This window comes from Podarcis gaigeae, assembly GCF_964106915.1.
Source record: "Podarcis gaigeae genome assembly, chromosome: 3".
In the NCBI taxonomy this organism is placed as follows: Eukaryota; Metazoa; Chordata; class Lepidosauria; order Squamata; family Lacertidae; genus Podarcis; species Podarcis gaigeae.
Window position 1 is genome coordinate 76,519,085 of NC_139680.1, and position 12,478 is coordinate 76,531,562.

At 44.4% G+C, this 12,478-nt stretch overlaps 1 long non-coding RNA gene across 1 annotated transcript; it reads right to left on the minus strand.

The window, feature by feature from the left end:
• Positions 1 to 6,541: 6,541 nt before the first annotated feature.
• On the minus strand, positions 6,542 to 12,327 carry LOC310841648. Its single transcript, XR_014562652.1, has 3 exons — positions 11,735 to 12,327; positions 9,364 to 9,447; positions 6,542 to 7,084 (listed from the first exon to the last, which is right to left on the minus strand). It is a non-coding gene; the product is annotated as an uncharacterized lncRNA (long non-coding RNA).
• Between the last annotated feature and the right edge of the window lie 151 nt (positions 12,328 to 12,478).

Below are 12,478 nucleotides of genomic sequence, written 5' to 3' on the forward strand. Positions count from 1 at the left end.
TCCCTGCCCTGGAGCTCAAGACCACCCCTCCATACATCATACATACATCGCAGAAGGGGTGTAATCCCAAGACCACCCCCCACAAACATCATACCTACATCACAGAAAAGGCGGTCTACAACAGAAATTTGAATGTTGTTGTTTTTCCTGTCTGCCAGGTTATCTGATAATGCCTTATCTGATTGCCTTTCCTGGTAGTCTGGCCATTCCTTTGAGACGGTGATTCCCCAATTCCTGAGACAATGGGAAGGTTCCCTCACCCCCTCTCTCCTTGCAGAGAAAACATTTGGTCAGTTTAGGAGTCAAAATGGTTTCAGGACAGTCTTCCTGTGCTGCTCCAGACATGTGGTCTACATATCTATGTACATGCTTGGTTGGTAAATTTATGAACATTTATTATATATATAAGACCTTAAATTTTTTATTACACCACCACACAACTAGGGTTTCCCCCTAATATTTTTTGTACTTTTGCAAACCTTGAGGTTTTCCTGAACCTGCTGATACTTCTTTCATGTGTTGATGTGGTCATTTTGACTACATAAGCAAGAACACACACAGGGACATGGCTGGGGGAGCACAGCCCCAGGTGTATTTTTTTAGAGGGGTCATGACCAGGCGCCCCCATGACAAGCTCCCTCATTGGGGCCTGGCTCCGGCACACAAGGGACCTGCTGAGGCAGCTTTCTCACATTCAGCTGCAGCAGCTCTTCTCCTGGGACAAGCGTGACCCGGGGGTGAAGTGTGGGAGAGGCAGAGGCAGCGTTGCCGCCCCTTTTCTGCACTGGGCTGCGCATGCGAGGGAGCTGCCAGAAAGAAACAAGCAAATATAACCTTTTGGGGGTTTTTTGTGGTGCAAAAAGCTTACTTTTTATGTACTAGAAACAACACAACTGGACTTAACAGCATACCAGCCTTTTCAGAGAAGCCATTGGATGAGAAGAGGACCTTAAATATAGGCAACCCTTAGATCAGCAGCTTGGTCCATAGCACAAGTCAGCATGGGCAAACCCTGTGGAATTAACACACAAATAGATGCCCCAGGGCAAAGAGAAGAAAAGCTCATCAAGGGAACTGTGCTTTCAGGAGCAGGAAGCTTATTTTTGGAACTGAGCACTTTTACTGAGGCAGTTTGGAGGTGTCGGGGATGACCAGAAATAAGTGATGTCAGGGTATCCATTGGCCAGTTGGCTTTCTTGGTGCTCTGCTTGTTCCCATCATGTGGGAGGGAGGGGAATCATATGAGCATGAATGGAAACTTATCCTGTCTCCTGCTTTCATAGCACATGAATATGTATATGCATATACAAACTGATTTTAAACAGTGGATCTACAGTGTGCTTATCAAAAGCACCATCTGAAGAAAGACACAACTGGGTATGATGGTGGTAGCAGACCCATTTGGGGGACTATGGCTTTCCTGATGACACATCAAGAGGGATGAGGAGGGACCTCATTTAAACCCAAAGGGGTGCACAGATAAAGAGAACTGAGCCTGCACTTTCCCACCACCTCACCCTCTGAGTCCATTTCTCCAAGCCTAGGTCACTTCTGGTATCAGAGCTCAACTTCAGGGGGGAAATATGTCCGTCTGCAGTGCTATATTCCTAGAAAAAGAGGTGCCAGAACTCACCATGAACACCAGCCAGTTCTGACTGAAACAAAAGCCCTGTCTGCCTGGAGACAGACTATGGGAAGGTAAAATACAGATATGCAGTCACATGCAAACACAAGCAAAATCCGTATCCCTGTCAGTGAAGTGAGGCCTGTCAGAGTGAGCTTAGCCATGCCATCTGTTTGCTTGTCAACCATCTGCTTTACTCCCAGGGGATGTCATGTATATTGGCCTTACCTAAACCCCACTGAAGTTACTGGAAGAGTTCTGGGAGCCTTCACTAGATTAGAAGCAGACTCTTTATAAGCGGTGTAATAAAAATAATTAGGCATATTAAGACAGCTCAGCTAGCTTAGGCCTAAGAGTGTCAATAAATAGACATTGTTTTCTGAGAAACTGGAAATTCCATGTTAGGCTCGACGCCGAATGTTGTGACAGGAAGATCTGCCGGTAAAGTATAATGTTTTTCCCTGCAGTTTCGCATGCCAAACACGCGCATATACAGTTCTCCCACAAACCTACTTAACTTCCATTAGCTGCCCTAAGGAATTACTCATCAATAGTTAAAAGGATTGAGCTCACAGAAACAATGGCTGCTGGTGACTCACCTGTTGAGTCAGAAGGAGCGGTGCGAACTATGTAATGCATCAGACTCTTGGGAATAACGTCGGCTTGATTTATTGCCGATGATTAAATGAACAAACTGCTAGCCAATAGGACATCCTCCTTTTGCAGACAGCAACTCTGAAACAGCTGCACCAAAGCAAAAGAAGAATAAGAGATATTAAGTTCCCATCTCTTTCTTAAGTGATGCCTTTTATTTGATTTACATTCCCCCAGTCCCCTTTAAAAAAGCAGAAATGTTCTAGCTAGTAAACATTGCTCTTATTTCCACTGCACTGACATGTACCGGAACAACACATAAATCAGTGTGCATGAATGTGGGAGCAGAAATGTATGCTTATTGTAAAGCCTAGCTGAAAATGCAGAATTTCTGCAGAATATTCTCCAACACATATATTCATTCATTCATTCATTCATCTAAGTTGATAGGGACCACTGTTCCGCTCACAGAGTTCCAGTTCTTAGAATGGTTTAGTAATCAATCCCTTTTCCCAGGAAACTTCATTGGAGAAGGTATCTGCCCTACCGGTGTGGGAGCAGTGGTCTTTATATTGTGTTCTTGGGTAACTGAAAACTTATCACGGGATCTTCACTATGAAGATCAGTAAATGGCTAATAAAAGGTAAAGGTAAAGGTACCCCTGCCCGTACGGGCCAGTCTTGACAGACTCTGGGGTTGTGCGCCCATCTCACTTAAGAGGCCAGGGGCCAGCGCTGTCCGGAGACACTTCCGGGTCACGTGGCCAGCGTGACATCGCTGCTCTGGCGAGCCAGAGCTGCACACGGAAACGCCGTTTACCTTCCCACTGGTAAGCGGTCCCTATTTATCTACTTGCACCCGGAGGTGCTTTCGAACTGCTAGGTTGGCAGGCGCTGGGACCGAACGACGGGAGCGCACCCCGCCGCAGGGATTCGAACTGCCGACCTTTCGATCGGCAAGTCCTAGGCGTTGAGGCTTTAACCCACAGCGCCACCTGCGTCCCAAATGGCTAATAGGCTTCCCTAAAAGGCAGCTTGCTTAGCACCCTACACTTTTGTGTGTAATGCTTTGCCTAGGGATGTGTTTGGCATGTGCTCGGTTCACATGAGGCAGGGGTCAGCCCCAGAAGGCCTGGTTGGTGTCCTGTATTATGAGATCATGTACACACTACCTATAAAGCACATTTGAAGCACATTCAAATGTGCACTGCAGTTTACCCTTCCCAGAGTTACAATTCCCAGCAACTCTCTGTCTCTGTCTATATACACAATATGTATTGCTGGATTCAATTAATGAGCTCCATCAGCCTGAGCTAGGATGCTCGCTTGCGCAATTGGGCTTTCCCCTCTTCTTTCCACCCATGCCCCCCAGGAGTCAGGAGAACCTCACAGAGGTAACAAATTAAGAACTGATATTTTTCTATCCTTTCAATCGATTCAAAATCAGCTGCCCGAGGATGCTGTGTCATTCTGCCTAATGGTAGGGCTGTCCCCTCTGAGGTAGACATTTGGGTATTTGTCAGTGCAGTGGATTGGTAAATGAGAAAGAGTGTTCATTGGAGCCAAACCAAAAACCAGAGAACCAAAATGTTCAGTTTGGATCCACAAAGCTCAAGTTTAAGTCCACCCACATTCAGCTTGGTTCAGCTTCATGGAGAAATTGAGGGATACCACCACCAACAACAATATTTTCCTTGCATTATGTTTGCCTGTGCAACTTCAGAAACTAATGCTGGAAGTGTTGCTGAGGCAAACCAGTGCGCAGGAAGTAATTCAAGACCAGGCCTCCTTTTGTTATCACAGGAGAGGTTTATATTACTGAAGAAAATGTGAAACAAAGGAATAAGACTTATAAGGTGTAGAACCACTTAACATATTCCATCTAATTTAACATATTCCATCTACTTTCCATTGATCCTTAACTCATGAATTGGACTGAATTGGTAGCCATTTCAACAAGTGGGACCCGCAATGAAATGTTGTAGGGGGGAGTGTTGCTGTTGAGGATTCCTAACAATCTGTTCCACCCGCCCCCCTTGTTCCCATTATCTCCCCCTGAAAAGTCAGTCAGTATTCTATGGCCACTGAGTATGCTTGTTCCTGATTGGTCTGTTGTTATTTTGGGGGTACATACTCCATCCCCATTTAGGGCTTTCGTTTGTCTGCCGCAAATGCTCTTGTGCGTGGGTGGTGTCATTTGTTTACATAAATGAAAGCACTCAAAAGCCTGAGCATCAGAAATAGAAGAAATTATTATCATTGGTTCATATTTCCTGTGTGACTTCCTTGAGACATTCAGGGAGGAGTGAGGGGGAGACTTTGCGTAACACTCTGTCCTCGTTTATTTGGCCCTGACTGGAATAAAAAGAAATTGTACGTATTTCTATTCCACCTTTCGGGGCAATCTTTCACTAGGTGGCTTCCAATAAAACGTTAAAAGCAACACAACGATGAAGTAAAGAATATGCTATATAACACCATGGGGGGTATGCAATAAAATCAATAAAAAGCTTAATGGAATACAAGCAAAAGTACCACTCACATATTCATGCTGAGATCAATTAGACAAGAAGCATGGAATAATCTCAGATGTATTTGGGGGGAGGGAAGGAAAAGTAATGTGGAATTGATATGATCTGGGAAGAGGCATTTCTCCAGAATTGCCTCTAAGTGAACATGGTGTGTGCGTGCTGTGTGAGTGCATTAACATCAATATGCATGCAAGTATGCTGGGAAAAAGAAGAGAAGATGCACAAGAGAATGTACTTTACAAACTCCCCTTCCAGCTTTCCTTTGGGCAGCGGAGCCTCTGAATGACGCACGCAGAGACAGTGTTCACTCAGCAGAACAAGACAGCATAACAGATGGGCTGGCACAATACCTATTTTCTTTTCATTTTTCTTTTTAAAGGATGCCCTATTTAGCTGGGTTTCATTATCTGGGTGGTTTTATCTTCTCCTTTTAACACTTCGTTGGTTTTTTACATGGCAACGAAATAGTAACAAAACAAAGGGCATTAGAATTGGTTCCAGGCAGGGATATAAATGGAATGACTGGAAGTCACATAAAGGAAGAGGACGAAAATGCAGCAGAGGCAGCCTTTATGTGATGGCCATTTTGCTTCCTACCTAAGATACATTTCTTCCATTACATGATGTAGAATAACCATGAATTATTAAATGGCTCGTTCACAACAGGAGGAAACGTTGTTTTCCTGACCCATACTTAGGAGAACAAAGTAAACATTACATAGAAAACGCATGTAACAGTTTTAGGGGGCGCTGTTGGGAGGTTACTATCATCAGAGTCTTGGAAGGGAAAGGACAAGATGGCGCCCTACCCCACACATGTGATGACCACACTGGCAGCTGAACCCTAGGGAATGTACACACTGCATGACCATGTGCTTTCAATGTTGAATGAAGGCACCTTTTAGGCGCTGCTGTACATACAACTGCATCCCCATGTTGTCTCTGTCCTCCACTATTTGTCAGTCTAAAGCACATTTTGCTGAAACGGTTATAATCAATGTTGTTGTTGTTGGGAATGCACCTAATGTACTTGCTGCATGCATGTGCACACAGTGAGTGCCTTCTCCTAAGGAGGCAGACGTCATAGAGATGTGCCACTCCCCTTCACCATCTTCAGCTTGGGCAAAAACAGGAAGCAGTACAGTAACTTAGCGGTCTCTGTATACCAACATAAATATCCGCTGTTTATCAGTGTATCAATACACCACTTTCCAGCCGGTCTGTTTTTAAAAACTACCCAAAAACTTTTTTTTAAAAAAGGTGTCAGGAGCCGGAGTGGGCATGGATAAACAAAATAAATCGTGTCCTTCCTAAAAGAGGGCACGTGTTGCAGTAAGACCTGTGGGTGGGTAAGATTGGACAGCCACAACACCTGACTGGTAAGTCCCTCGATGCTGGGTTCAATCTGGCCAATGGAGCGCAGTCCAAATGGATCAAGGGACCTATATATACCCATGCATGTGACCCAGAGCTTCCTCTTTTGGCTCGTGCATTCGGAACAGCTAAACAGCGTGTCCTCTGTGCAACCGAGAGAGACTTACCCTCGACGGATCGTCCTGGTGATATCTTTCCATTATCTTTCTTTCTTTATCTTTTTATTATTTATTTCATTCTTTATTGCTCCCCCTTTTAAGTTGGCCCCTTCTCCTTCCTCCCCCTTCCCTTTTGCTAGCAGGGCTTGCCCTGCGGGGCTTCAGCCCGTGTGCTCCCAGTTGCGGAGCCTGCCGCTGCCCTCCTTTTCGCAGCGGTTTCTGTCTCCTTAAAATCGGCTGTGGCTGCAGCTTCGAGGCCCCCTTTAGCTTAACGCGGCCTTGGGCAATTCACGATTGTTGCTGTCGGGGCTCTTTCGTCCAGCTTATTACGTTGCTTCGCCTTACAGGAGTTCCCTTTCTGTTAAAACAGTGATTTCTGTGTGCCCGTTTTGCGTAGAGGGTGGTTGGGAATTTTCCAAGTGCGTAAATCTTCCCTCCCTCTAAGTCTGGCCACCATTTCGGGTTCCCTTCTGCGGGGAGAAGTTTGGCCCCCTATTAGTTTTGGCAGGACCGCCATCTTGTTTTGGCGGGAGCGCCATTTTAGTTGGCAGGAGTGCCATTAGTACTGTGTGATTCTGGATTTTCTCTGTCACAGCCTCTCCCGACTCCCAAAGCCCTGTTACCTCTTCAGCTTCTGACAGCTCTTTCTCCCAGTATCCTTCCTCTTCTCCCTCTGACCACCCATTGCTGTCCCATCACCAGTCCCCTGGCTCTGATCTTTCTTCCCCTGGGGGTCCTCTTGGGGGTTCCCCAGTGGGTGCTTCTCACCACTCTTCTGCATCCAGCCAGTCCAAGACATCAGGTCTGTGGAAACACCAATCAAAAAGGGGGTGGGGAACAGACAACACTGCTGCACTGTTTGAAAACATGCCCATGTGTGTACAGGCAACATTGATAGTAGCTACCACTTTATATGCCATTTTCACACAAAGGTTTGCACAATTACAAAAAGCTATCTAAAGCCAAAGATGAGGAAGAACAGAGCCCATACTTAATGGACATACTTAAGGAAGGAAGGATTCTCTTGCTATAGCTCAGGGCCAGCAATGCCTGCAAGGGTTTCATTTTTTTTGTTCGGCTGCTGAACAGCAAGTGTTTTTCTTCAAAAAAGAAGACGATGGTTGAAGCACATGAATTCTTAAGCATAAAGTGCTCACATATCCGAGATACATACATACCAAGGCATGGCAGGTGCCCGCTAATTGTACCTTCTGAAAACAACTGACGCTCTTCCAGCCGAATAAAAAGGTCTCTGCCATAAATGTTCATTTTCTATTGTTTTTAAATATATCTCCAGTTATTTTTGTATTGTTTTAAAAACTATTTTTAGATGTTTTTATTATATTCTTTTATTATATGGCAATTCACACATGCACGCACACATTTTCCTGTCACAGTAGATTCCTGATATATTTTTTGCAACCACGAGCATGGAGCCTTTCCACATGATTGGAACCACTGAGATAAATGGATTAAAAATGTTATGGCCTCCTCATATGCACATGTGGTAGCGGTTGTGTTTGGAGAAGAACAGCCCTATTTAGTCAATCAAAACAGGACATAATCTTCCCACAGAGCAAGGGGTTGGGATCATGTCTTATGACCCTGCCACCAACTTCATGCATCCATCTGGCTCTTCAGCACAGAGCACTGACTCTCTGGAGACTATTGCGGAAGTAGGTGAAATTGCAGTAAAAATGTCTGTGCCTCAAAGTGCCATATTGTAGAGGGAAATTGAATTTGTGGAACCAGAGAGCCCTCTAATGGTGGAAGACTGCCCAGGAATTCAGTAAATTGATGGTGTTCAGTACTGTGTGTTAAGAAGGAGGTTTTCTACAGGCCACAAGAGAGAGTTACTGTATCTAGCAGATGAATTAGACAAAAATGAAACGAGATGCACCCAAGCAAGAAAAAAGGATGTCATATGGTATTTTTTTTAAAAAAGACATTAATATTGACAGGTATTAGGATAAAAGTAAGAGAGACTAACTAAAAAAAGGAAGAACAGCTGTGTAGTATGGGAGACCAGCAATCTTTTTGACCTAAGGAAGCAACAAGGACAGCAAGAGGTTTTTAATATGTGGGGGTCAGCAACAAGGGTTTTACATAACACTGTGTAATTGTTGTTGTTTAGTCGTTTAGTCGTGTCCGACTCTTCGTGACCCCATGGACCAGAGCACGCCAGGCACTTCTGTCTTCCACTGCCTCCTGCAGTTTGGTCAGACTTATGTTTGTAGCTACTACAGCAGTTCTTTATTCACAATAATTTAAAAAAGACAGATTTGAAGGGAAATCAGAGGCCTGAGGAGGGCCCTCTTTACTAAATTTTTGGGAAAATAGTAATGTAGGAGAAAACGGGAATGCTTGTGCAAGCTTATTTGTGCAGTCTGGACTGAGGAGACTGGGAAAGGATGAGTTGCTGCTGTTGTCTATATTAACAGCATTTCCTGGCACTGATTGTCCCTTATCAAAGTAATAACAGTGCTCTTTAGTCCCTGGGCCAGATGCATGCACCAGCCTGCCAGATTATCTCCTCAGAAATGACAGCGATTGGGTTTGTAACAACAAAGGAAGCATTATTCATCACCCAGAGATAAGGACATGCAAGGCTACATCTGCAACCGTTGTCACACTCATTCTCGCTCTTCAGAACACCCATTCCTGTGTCTTCAGAATACAACCTCCCTCTAGTGGCTGTTCCTTCATGTTACAATCATTCCAGGCGCCACCATTCTGACTGTTGGATCCGTGATTCCAGCTGGCTTCAGATGGATGTTAAATAAACTGGTGGCTTAGCTGGCTTTGTGATTCTGGCAGCTTCCAAGAGAGCAGGGAGGGTAACGTAATTGTAGCCCGAGTTTTCTTGAGATGATTTTTGGCGGCTTGGATGGTATTGTTAGATGGCAGGGGCTTCTAAGCACGTGCAATACTGGCCCACTTTAGATGAAGAGATCATTCCCACGGACTGTACTTCCTTTACCTGTGGGAACCACCCTTCACTGTGGCCTTTGCTCCCAGGGGCATGGCACTCCGTCCTTTTACCACCAGACCCTGTCCCTAGACCCAGTTTTTTCCACACCTACCAGATCCCAGGCCTTTTTCTCACCAGTCTCCATGCTGGGGGGTCCATGAAGTTCCAGAATGTTGCCTTTCAAGAGCTGTCAACTCTATTCATGTATAAACCAAGGGGTAAGGTTTTAGCATTGAAAGGGCCATGCCATTGTCTCTCTGTGTTTCAGGGCTTCAAGCACTATTATCTCAGCACATATCAGATTTTATATTGAAGAAGTGCTTGCAGTTTCAGAGCATGGGGAAGTTGGCAGGGAGGGCGGTGGCAGTCAGATCTCCTCACATATGCAACCCTTTTGCTGCAAAACGTAGACGTAAAAAATAAACGTAGTTCTCTTTCATACCTTGGCTAAATTGGCATATACTCAAAATTCAAAATGTTTTTGACTTTTGTCCAATTTATATTCAAAGCTAGCGGTCAGGTTGCCTTCTGACGTGAAGAATGGCAAAGACGTAACTGTGACATGGCTAATTGGAAAGTGATAATCATTATAGCACCCATAATACTAATTGCTCTTGAACTTCTATAGTTTTTGAAGACATTTGGACTCTGGTGTGTTACCATAATTTAGGATACTTCACGTTTTCTGATGGAGAGTCCTTCCTTCCAACAGTGACTTGTTTACTTTTGTTTATTCATATGCAAAATATTTACAGTACAGTTAAGTGAAGTGGCTCATTTCCCTCAAGATACTTCAGTTTTATTGTTTTATTCTTTTACTTTTATTTATATTTTGCTTTTCCATATAACATTTAACATGGCTTCCAAAAGATATTGTTACTGATGTTTTAAAGCATGTAAGTCTGTTTAACATGGATTCATTACTTTAGTAGGCCTGCAGAATTTGACATCTTTCCGCAGGGCCTGCAAGACAGAGGTGTTCCGCTAAGCCTTTGGTCGGGGTTCAGTCTGATTCTTTTCTTTCTTAATAAGAACAAGCATTAAAGAGGCCTCCTAGCCCGTTCACAGGTCCTTTATAAGATCAGTGGTAACAGTTGGCCCTGGAGAATATTAACCACTCTCAATTTTACCCATGGACTGCCATCTGTCCAGATGTTAATTCGCTCTGAACTAATTTTAAGATGTATTTTAACTAATTGATTGCCTGTTTTTATGTTCTTTGTATACTGTCTTAGTTTCATGATGTTAGCCACCCTAAGGCCTGCTCCAGCCGGGGAGGGCGGGGTACAAATAAAAAATTATTATTATTTATTATTTGTTAAATGTCAGACATGTGATTGTTTAAATATTTCAAGGGCTGACTACCCTGAAAAGCATGAGGGCTTGAGGAAGTGTCATTATTATCTTTCTCCTTTTGCTTTGGAAATCTTCCATTGTCACATTGTGAATCATTGGGGGGCTAATTTGCTACCTTTTATTCCTTCCTTCCTTCCCTCCTTCCCACCCCTTTCACTCTTATCCAAGAGAGCTGCAGCCTTTGAAGTACTGTGTTTGATCCTTCTATTAGTTTACAGGAGAATTCAAGTAACTTTGATGTTGGCTTTCTTACAGAAACCATCCTCCCCACCCCCTGTAACCCCCCCCCCCGAAACAAAAAACACCCGGCAAATACCGTATTTTTCGCTCTATAACACGCACCTGACCATAACACGTACATCGTTTTTAGAGGAGGAAAACAAGGGGAAAAACATTCTGATTGAAACAGTGGATGTATCATTTTTGGGCTTCATGCTGTGGCCACAGACATGTGATCTGATGGTGAATTTGGGGTGAGCCAATGCAAAAATCCTGAGAATTCCTGTGGATCCATGCTTTGTAACCACATTTTTGCACCATTGCAGCCCCAGGCAACAGTGGGTGTGTGATTTTTTTGGTGCAGGCTGTAGCCATGGACATGCTATGTGATCTGATGATGAATTTGGGGTGCAAAAGTTTCCCCCCACCCAAGCCAGCCATATCTCTCTCTCTCCCTCCCCCCCTCTCTCTCCCTCCCCCCCTCTCTCTCTCCCTCCCCCTCCCCCCCTCTCTCCCCCAGCAGCACTGGAGCACAGAGAGGAATTCCCCTCTGCTTGCCTGGAGGGGAGGGGCTTTCCCTGCTCTTTGTTCCGTTTGAGCAAACACAGCAACGAAACAGAGGAGGGTGGGCAGTAAGACCCTGAGGCAGAATGCAGGAAAGCAGCCACTTCCTCTTTTCAAGTTTCCCTTCTAGGAGACGCGCGATTTGATTTTTGCCTGCTTTTTCGGCTCCAGGGACCACACATTCGCTCTATAACACGCACAGACATTTCCCCTTCCTTTTTAGGAGAAAAAATCTGCGTGTTATAGAGGGAAAAATACGGTAATTTTCAGGTAACAGTAAATGTCATGGGTCAAATAGATAACAAGGCTGCAGAAATGCACCAGAACAGAATATACACACTTACTTTTTCATCTTCAGAATTTCTCAGTCCTGAGGCCCTGTGGCACACAACTTCAGATAACAAAACAACTGAAATCTGAGAAGCCTAGTTCACCAACCATGCTAAAATAGATCCCATTTAAGAAACAGAATTAGAAACACCGTGCTGAAATGTCTAGTCACCAAGTTTTGTAGTTTAGGCAGCTATTTTATTCTCTGGACAGTGATCTGAGGGCCAGAGTTTATCTTGCCACAGACAATCATGACTAGCCAGGGGCCATCATAAAACTGGTGACATGTAGCAGCATTGGTGACATCTTCCATTATTATGCGCCTCATGCTCAGTCATATTACCTACATGTTGCCTGCAGAATCCAAAACAGATAGCATTAAAGTGCGAAATATTTCTAGGTCTTACAATTGGAAAATAGCTGCCCCACCTTTACCAATGAAATTGTGGGCAACCTTTTAACTATAAACTCTGGTGGTGTCATAAGGGGCCAGGTCCAAGTTGCCTTGGGAACTGGCTCTTCTTACCTGTGAGCTGCCAGGTTGCTACCCCGGCTTCAAGCCACAATATTAACTAAATTAAATGTGTGGCTGATAAAGTCAAGCAGCCTTCACCAGCCTGGACCCCTCCAGACGCTTTTGATTAAAACTCCTATCAGTTCCAACCAACATGGCCAGGCGTATGATTCCAGGGGGCAGAAGAGGAGCTTTTGATCCCTTAGCACCAGCACAACATATGCATTCCTCCTTTCAGTACTGT